This window comes from Chrysochloris asiatica, unplaced genomic scaffold, assembly GCF_000296735.1.
Source record: "Chrysochloris asiatica unplaced genomic scaffold, ChrAsi1.0 scaffold00201, whole genome shotgun sequence".
NCBI lineage: Eukaryota > Metazoa > Chordata > Mammalia > Afrosoricida > Chrysochloridae > Chrysochloris > Chrysochloris asiatica.
The window spans coordinates 4772926-4783230 of record NW_006408719.1 but is presented as its reverse complement, the minus strand read 5'-3'; positions in this window follow the sequence as shown (position 1 = coordinate 4783230).

Here is a 10305-nt window from a genome sequence, read left to right as displayed (position 1 = left end):
ATTGTAATTGTCTTTTTCATCTCTTTGAAGAATTTTCCTGGAATCTGGATTGTAATTGCAATATATCTGTAAATTACTTTGGGTAGTATTGACATTTTCATGATGTCGAGTGTTCCTATCCAGGAATGTGCTATGTTCTTACACTTTTATACGTCTCTTTTGGTTTCTTGCTTTAGTCTTTTGTACAGGTACTTTCTTTCTCTGGTTACATTTTATCCTAAATATTTCATCCTTTGGTTGGCTACTGTAAATAGTATTTCTTTCCTAATGTCTATTTCAGCGCTGTCATTGTTACCATAGAGGGATCCAATTGATTTTTGTATGTTGATCTTATACCTTGTAACTTTGCTGAATCTTCCAATGATGTCTAGTAGCTTTTTTACTGAGTCTTTGGAGTTTTCTATGTATAGGATCATATCATTTGCAAATAGAGAGAGTTTTATTTCCTCTTTACCAATTTCTATGCCTTTAATTTCTCTATCTTGCCATATAGCAATGGCTAATACTTCTAAAACAATATTGAAAAGGAGTGGTGAAAAAGGGCATCCTTGTCTGGTTCCCGTTTGCAGAAGGAAAGCTTTCAGTTTCTCTCCATTGAGAATGATGTAGTCTGTTGGTTTTGTATATATGGTCTTGATTATGTTGAGGAATTTCCTTTCAATTACTACTTTGTTTAGTGTTTTTATCAAGAATGTAGGTTGGATTTTGTCAAATACCTTTCTGCATCAATCAATATGATAATGTGGTTCTTTTCTTTATCTTATTTATGTGGTGGATTTCAGTGATTGTTTTTCTAATGTTGAACCATCCTTGCATCCCTTTTATGAAACCCACTTGGTCATGATTTATTATTATTTTTTGATGTGGTGCTGGATTCTGTTAGCCAGGATTTTGTTAAGAATTTTTGTGTTTATATTCGTGACGGATATCTGTCTATAGTTTTCTTTCTTAGTGATGTCCTTCCCTGATTTTGGTATAAGGGTTATGCTTGCTTTAAAAAAGTATTAGGAAGTTTTCCATCCTCTATATTCTGGAATAATTTGAGTAGAATTGGTCACACTTCTTCCCAGAATGTTTGGTAGAACTCACCAATGAAGTTGTCTGGGCCTGTACTTCTTTTAGTTGGGAGTTTTTTTTTTATGACCTAATCAATTTCTTCTTTTGTTATGGGTCTGTTCAAGTTTTCTTCTTCACACTGTGTACATTTTGGTAGGCAGTGTTTTTCTAAAAATGCATCCATCTCCTCTAAGTTTTTGAATTTGTTGGAGTACAACTCTTCATACAATTCTGTTATTATCTTTTGATTTCATTTGGTTCTGTTGTGACATTGCCCGTGTAGATTCTAATGTGAAATATTTATGTCTTCTCCCTCTTTTCTTTGGTTAGGTTTGCCAATGGTTTGTCAATTGTATTAATCCTTTCAAAGAACCAGCTTCTTGTCCTGTTGATTCTTTCTATGCTTTTTTCTGTTATCCATCTTATTTATTTCTGCTCTTATCTTTATTATTTCCTTTCTTTTGGTGACTGTAGGTTCCCTCTGTTGGTCAGGTTCCAGTTGTTGGAGATGCTGTGTTAATGTGTTAATTTTGGTTATTTCTTCTTTTTGGATGTGCACATTTACTGCAGTATATCATCCTTTCAGCACCGTTTTTGCCATGTCCCAAAGATTTTGGTATGATGTGTTTTCATTCTCGTTTGTTTCTAGGAACTTTATGAATTCACGCTCAATTTCTTCTTTTACCCAGTTGCTTTTCAGCAGGGTATTGTTCATTTTCCATGTATTCAACTTTATTTCCTTAGTCTTCTTGTTGTTGATTTCTTGTTTTATAGCATTGAGGTCTGGAAAGATGCTCTGTAGTAGTTTGATGTTTGTAGATTTATGGTGGCTTGCTTTGTGACCTAATATATGGACAATTCTGGAGAATATTCTATGTGCACTGGAAAAGAAAGTATATTTTGCTGTTTTTGGGTTGAATGCTCTCTATACATCTATGAGGTCAAATTCATTGATTGTGCTGTTTAGTTCATCTGTAATTTTGTCAAGTTTCTTTCTGGTTGTTCTGTCCTTTTTTAAAAGTGGTGTATTAAAATCTCCCACTTTAATTATTGTTGTTGTTGTTGTTATGTGCCGTGGAGTTGGTTCCGACTCGTTGCGACCCTGCACAGGGTTTCCGAGGCTGTTAATCTTTACAGGAGCAGAACACCTCATCTTTCTCCCGCAGAGCAGCTGGTAATTTCGAACTGCTGACCTTTCGGTTCGCAGCCCGATTTGTAACCACTACGCTACCAGAGCTATTTCTTTCTTCAATTCCAGTAATGTTTGCTTAATATATCTTGGTGTTTTTTCATCGGATCACAGATATTTATTATGGTTATGTTACCTTGCTCAATTGACCCTTTGATCATGAAATAGTGTCCTTCTTTATCTCTTATGCTTGTTTTTGTCTTAAAGTTTACTTTATCAGAGATTGGAATTCCACTCCTGCTTGCTTATTGTTGTATTTAACTTGGTATATTTTTTCCATCCTTTAACTTTCATACTGTTTTTGTCTTTGTGTGTAAGGTTTGTCTCTTGCAGGCAGAATATTGAAGGGGTTTGTTTTCTTATGCAATCAAGTACTCTTTGTGTCTTCACTGGTGCATTCAATCCATTGACATTCAATGTAATTATCTATAGGTATGAATTAATTGCTATCATTTAATTTTTTAGTAGTGTTCGTTCCTTGGTTCTGCATGACTTCAAGTTTGTTTCTTTGTGCTATTTCTTGTTGGTTTCTTCTAAATTTTCATGTGCTGCTTGGAAGTTCATGTTCATGGTATGTTGTGAAGCATTAATTTTCTTTGGGGTTACCTTATAGTCGATTAACTTTACTCTCCATTTAAGAGAATCTATTGTAAACTATAATCTACCTGACACCCTCAACAACTGGATTTCTGTTCCTTAATTTATCTTATCTTCAAAATTGATATTATTTTGATCTTTGGTTGACCACCCATCTCCTTTGAATTCGTTGTTGTGGTTTTATTCTTTTCTGAATTCTGCTGTTGACTGAGTTTCAGGTGGTGTTGCTAAGCCTGTTAATCTTGGTTGCTGTCTGTTCTTGTTGATTTTCAGTCCAAAGAACTCCCTTTATGATGTTTTGAAGTGTAGGATTGGTTTTGACAAAATATTTTATTCTGTTTATCCTGGAATGTTTTGATTGCACCATCTTATTTGATTGACTGTTTTGCTTGAGAGACGATTCTTGGTTTACAGGTTTTTTTTTTCTTGTAGGGCTTTGTATATGTCTCCCATTTGCCTTCTTGCCTGCATGGTTTGTGCTGAATAGCCAGCGCTTAATCTGATTTGCTTTACTTTGTAAGTGACAATTCTCTTCTCCCTGGCTGCTTTTAGGATTCTCTCCTTGTCTTTGATTTTGGAGAGCTAGAATATTTGATGTCTTTGTGATTTCTTTTGGGGTCTATCCTTCCTGGGGTGCATTTGGCTTCTTGAATGTTTATATTCTCATCTTTCAAGATGTTAGGCAAATTTTCTTCTAGAAACTTTTAAACTGTCTCCTCTGAGGACTTCTCTGATTCTTCCTGTTCTGGATGCCAATAATTCTTAAGTGGTTCCTCATCATGTTATCTATCATGAATCTTAGATTCTCTTTAAATTGTTTTGTCTTTTTTCCTTCTTTTTCTTCGATCTTGGCAGTTTTGGGAGATTTGTCTTCCAGCTCGCTGGTTCTGGATTCCATCTCTTCTATTCTACTCCTTTGTCCTTTCAGTGTATTGTTCATTTCTGATATTTTATTTTTAATCATCTGGACCTCTTTTTGCAGGTTTTGAATTGTCACCAATGCTGTATCAATCTTGTTTGATTGCACTTGTAGTACTTTCCTGACTTCTTCCTTGTTTTCCTTCACCCCCTTTCAAAGCATTTGACTTTGTTTCCATATCTTTCTTCTGAATTGTTTCTCAGGAAAATCCAAAATCCACTCTTCCTCTTCTGGGGAGCATTTGTCTGTCTCCAGTGCATTTGTCTCAGTTACTCTTTTCTGGTTTTGGACATGTTTTGAGATCGTTTGGTGTGTTTGAGATCTTAAACGGATGTTTGTTGTTGTGTTATCAAGCTTACTGTGTGTCTCCTAGTGGATATGATCAGGAGATAGGCTTCCCTTTTCACATGTATTGCTTAGCAGCTGTTATTGGCTCTTGTCTCCATGGTGGAATATTATGGGGTATGCTTGTACCTTGGGTATATGGCCACATTTTCTGTCTCTTCATGGGTAACATAGGGAGAAAAGCTCCCACCTCCAGGAAAAATGTGTGATCAAAAGGACCAAAAGCTGAAGCAATATAAAACAGAGACAAAAACCACCACTTTGAAACAACAACATCAAAAAATTGTTGTTGATTGTCCAGTCGCCTTGATACACAGGCATTGTGTGTGTACCATAGAAGCCTCCAAGCAGTGGGTGTGGGTGTCTGCTCACTCAGGCTCTTCCTCTAGTCACCATCATCGAGGTGCACAGAAAGATATTGAGAATTTAATGGGAGAAAGATTGTCTAATATTTTTGTATCTGAAGGTTAGTTAGGCATCTGCATGTGCACAATGTAATTCTTGAGATAGTTGGATCCTTTCATGTTGGGTTTTTTCAGATTGCTCTATGGTTTGTCTGTCAGGTCTGATAGACCTTCTTTTTTCTTGCTAGATAGGTTGGAGTAAAGTGTCCTGCACAAGTTAATTTTAGGTCTGTGACCAGGAGGCTGATGACATAAGCAGCCACCAAGTTCTTTCTCTGTGTACCATTGGAAAACTGTGGGGTCAGTGTTCAACTTTTTTTTTGGAGGGGGTACACACACACCCACCTGAAGTTGTCCGAGCTGAGCAAAGAAGGCATGACAGCGAAGAGGAAAAAATGTGAAGAATCCCCTGCACCTCCTTTTGTACCAGTCTGGCTGCAGCCCCGCCTTCTGAATTCCACACAGGCGTGATGGCTGCAGAGGGAGTCCCATCTTCAGCAATTCCTAATTCGAAGTATTTTCCTTTGTATCATGATTATTTCACTGGTACATGTGGGAAACTGATGTTTTGGACCTTATGGTAGATCCAGAGCTCTGGTGTTCCATGAGCACAGCATATCTGGGTATTCAATCCCTCCCCTATAGAGCCTTTCCTACCTGTCTGTCTCAGCCGGTGCCCAAACCCTAAATCCTTCTTTTGATTTCTTCACTGCTGCTTCCATGAGTGTTAATAGTTGATCTAAGAGGGATGAAGTCCTTGAAAACTTCAATCTATTCTATACTGAGAAAAAAGTTCTCTATTGGTCAGTGGTGAGGATTTTTGTTTTCTTTACATTGAGATGCAATCCATACCAGAGTCTGTGCTCTTTGATTTTCGCAGTAAATACTTTAAGTCTTCTTCAGTTTCAGCAAGCAAGGTTGTATCATCTGCATATCGCAGGTTGTTAATGAGTCTTCCTCCAATCCTGATGCCAGCTTCTTGGATTATTTGCTCTGCAGACAGGTTGAATAAGTATGCTGAAAGAATACAAACTGTCACACACATGTCTTAATTTTAATCCATTTAGTGTCCCCGTGTTCTGTTTGAACAATTGCCTTTAGGTCCAGGTACTGATTCCTCATGAGCACAATTAAGTATTCCAGAATACTCATACTTCACAATGTTGTCTATAGCTTGTCATGATCCACACAATCTTAAGCGTTTGCATAGTCAATAAAGCACAGGTAAAAATCTTTCCAATATTCTCTTCTTTCAGTCAAGATCCATTGGACATCAGCAATGATATCCCTCATTCCAGGGCCTCTTCTGAATCCATCTTGAACTTCTAGAAGTTCTTTGTCAATGTTTGCTTGTAGCCCTTTCTGTATTACATTTAGTAAAACTTTACTCGCATGGGACATCAAAGAGATTGTCCAGTGATTTCTGCATTCCATTGGGTCAACTATCTTTGGAATGGGCACAAATACAATACTCTTCCAAACAGTTGACCAGATAGTTGTCTTCCAGATTTCTTGGCATAGATGAGTGAGTGCCTCCTCTGCCGTCTTACTTTCTAGAACGATTTCAATTTTTACTCCATCAACTCCTGGTGCCTTGTTCTTTGCCACTTCCTTCAATGCACTTTGAACTTCCTCCTTCAGTATCATTGGCTTTTGATCACCTGCTATCTCTTGAAACCGTTGAACATCAACTGTTTCCTTTTGGTACAATGATTCTGTGTATTCCTTCCATCTTCTCTTGATACTTTTTGCATCATTCAATAATTTGCCCAGAGAATCATTCAATAATGAAAGTCGAGGCTTGAATATTTTTTCAGTTTTCCCAGCTTGAGAAATGCTGAATGTGTTCTTCCTTTTTGGTTTTCTGATTCCAGATCTTTCCACATTTTGTTGTAATATTTGGCTTTATCTTCTTGAGTTGATCTTAGAAATTTTGTGTTCAGCTCTTGGACCTCCTCATTTCTTCCATTTGCTTTAGCATCTCTACATTGGAGAGCAAGTTTCAGAGTCTCTTCTGACATCCATTTTGACCTTTTCATTCTTTCTTGTTTTCTTAATGACTTTTTGCTTTCTTCCTGTAAAATGTTCTTGATGTTATCCCAAAACTCTTCTGGTCTTCGGCCTTTACTGTTTAATGTATCAAATCTGTTCTTCAGATGATCTCTAAATTAGGTGGGATATATTCAAGGTCATATTTTGGCTCTCTTTGACTTGTTCCACAATCTGTCCTGGCCTTGTTTTCACTGATGATATGGAGCGTTTCTCACCTTCTCTTTCCACAGATGAAGTCAATTTGATTTCTATGCATTCCATCTGGTGAGCTCCATGGCAATAGATAGTCAAATTTTGCTTCAGGATTTCACTGCACTTAATTTGTTCCATCTGTGCTCTGTCAAATTGTCTCTAATATAGGGTATTCTTGTGAGTAATCTAAAAACACAATTCTTACATTTAAATTTCATTATAGATGTCTTTATAGTCTGCATCATAGCTGAGTACTATAAATTCATGGAAAGAGAAAGGCTTGGTGCTGGAGGGCATGAGGCTGGTTTCTAAAATATCCACTTTAATTTCTTAAATGATTGTATATATTCCTGAGTGTTTTTGTGTACATCAAGCGAGAAGGGGAGTTAATAGAGGTGATTACCAATGGTGTATCCAGGGGATTTTAGTCATTGCAGTGAAGCAACATTCAGTTATTTGAGTGCAAAACCCACTTTCTGCAATGTAAATGATCACTTAACTCACAATAACAACATTAAAAAATTGAATTAAAATAAAAATAATAAAACCCCCTCTCTATTGATATTATTCATAACCTGCAATACCAAATTGGCACATGATCCCTCTCAAGGGTCACTGTGAGAAGTAAGGAAACACAGATAAAGAGAAACATCATCAAAAGTAAAACTCCATATGAGGAGAAGGGGAAATTGTTTTTCCACATTCATTGTTCATTTCTTCATATATAGATTTGATTTTCAGAAGAACAATGACTCTGTCTTCTTTTTGTTATTCTCCCATCACTCTAATAGAATTGAAAAAAGAAACAGACAAGCCTACATAAAAGTGAAATATTTTAATATATCACACACACTAATGATAGGAAAATGAGAAAGAAATTTAAAAAAGAAACTGATTAACTGAACAATACAACCAATCAACTTGAATTCATAGGTTTAAACAGAACTCTCAACCTGACAACAGCACCATAAACATTCTTCTTCCAGTGCACATGGTTCATTCTCCAGAATAGGTTATGTATTAGGCCACAAAACAAATCTTAATAAATTTTTAAAATATCAAAATACTATAGACCTTCTTCTCAAATCACAATGATATAGAAATAGAGATCAACAATAGAAAGATCTTGGAAACAAAATCAAATACATGGAAACTGAATACACCCTGCTTAAAAGCTAATGTGTAATAGAATAAATAAAAAACAAAATTAAAAAAATTCCTGTAAGCAAATGAGAACAAAGACACAACATATCAAATTTGGGGACATAGCTAAAGTACCTTTAGCAAAACTTTACTCGCTTGAGATATCAAAGAGATAGTCTGATGATTTCTGTGTTCTGTTGGGTCACCTCTTTTTGGAATGGGCACAAATATTGATCTCTTCCAATCAGTCGGACAGATAGTTAGTTGTCTTCCAAATTTCTTGGCAGAGATAAGTGAGTGCCTCTTGTGCCACCTTACGTTCTTGAAAGATTTCAATTTTTATTCCATCAATTCCTGGTGCCTTGTTCTTTGCCACGACAGACAGACGAGTGGTGGCCGTTTGTTTTTATGTCTCTTTAAATTTCGATGTCAATCTTGATACAATCCTGATATAATCAAGATACAATCAAGATGTTCTCTCCTAATCCTATCAATACTGATACAATCAAGATATGGTCTCCCAAGATGGTGGCTCCTGGAACAGCTGAGTGTCTTGATCCAGAACATAATGGACTTCTGGATTCTCCTGCAAATTCCCCAGCTATAAACCCTCCAATCCTCCAAACATATCTTTATATTTGTTCCAGAGTTCCAACACCATCTCATGAGCCCTCTTGTCCCAGTATTCCGTGTTGTTGTTGACTGAGCTACTCACTACACGTCTACCTGATGCACCATCTTGAAGGTGGAAGGCCTGGTAGTGTAGTGGTTAAGAATCTGGCTGCGAACCCAGCCGTCAGCAGCTCGAATCCATCAGGCCCTCCGTGGGAGACAGATGATGCTTTTTCCTTCTTATATTTAAAACAGCCTTGGAGTCTGGCACACTAACCCACAGCACCACACCAGGACTCCAGATCTCGATTGCTGCTTCGCAGATCTTGCTGCTTCGCAGATCTCGCTACTTCAATATATATATATTGAAAAGACAACCTACATAAACTAACACAGATTGAAGTAGAAAACGTGAAAAAAATTATACCAAAAGAAGAAAATGATTCAATGATTAAGAAACTCCCAACCACAAAAAAAGTACAGGCCTAAATTGCTTTACTAGTGAATTTTACCAAACATACTGAGAAGAGCTAAAACTAACTTTAGTCAAACAATTACAGAGTATAGAATGGATGGGTAGCTTCCAAATATATTTTATCAAGTTAGCATAACCGTCATACCAAAACCAGGCAAGGAAATCACTAAAAAAGAAAATTATACACTAATATCCTTCATGAATAGAGATCTAAATTTTTAACAAAATCTTTGCCAATAGGATTCTTAATACATCATGACCAAGTGTGATTAATTCTAGGAATGCAAGAATAGCACAGTATTTAAAAAAGCAAAAACAAAAACAAACAAACAAACAAAAAAACAATATATGGAACTCTGGTGCCTACTGGTTATGAATCCAGCTGCAAACCACAAGGTCAGCAGTTTGAAACTACCAGCTGTTCTGTGGGAGAAAGATGAGGCCTTCTTCTCCCGTAAAGATTTATAGCCTCAGAAACCCTGTACAAGGTTGCTAAGAGTCGGAACCGAATCCACAGCACATAACCACCACCAATATATATATATATATATACGCTATTGACAGAAACGCTCAACAAATTATGAACTGAAGGGGAATTCCTCAACAGTGTTAAGAGTATATATACGAATTGAACTGCTAACCTCAAAGTCAGCATTCAAAACTACCAGCCTTTCCACAGGAGAAAGATGAAGCTTTTGTTCCCATAAAGAATTACAGCCTCTGAAACCCTGTGCAGCATCACTATGAGTTGAAACCAACTCCACGGCACATAACCTCTATGTATATATATATATAGGTTCTGACCCATAGCATTGGAACCCATATGGTTCTTAACAACAACAACAACAACATACAAATCCAAAGGCTAGAATTATTCTTAACATAGAGAAACTGAAAGTCTTCCCTCTGTAAACAGAAATTAGACAATGATGTCCATTAACACCATTCCTTAACAATGCTGTTTGTGTTGGATGTTCTAGCCAGAATCATAAGGCGATAAAGGGAAATTAGGGTAATCCAATTTGGCAAAGAAGAAGTAAAACTCTATTTGCAGATGTTATTATTCTATATATAGAAACTCCCAAATACTCAGGAAGAAAATTTTGGAACTCATAGAAAGCTTCAGCACAGTGTCAGGGTGTAAGATCAATATACAAAAATCAGTTGGATTCCTCTATACTAACAGAGAAAACTTTGAAAAGGAAATTAGTAAAACAATACCATTTAAAATAGCCACCCAAAAGGTGAAATACTTAGGAATAAAACTAAAGAAACAAAAGACAAATACAAAGAAAAATATAAAACACTGCTACAAAAATCC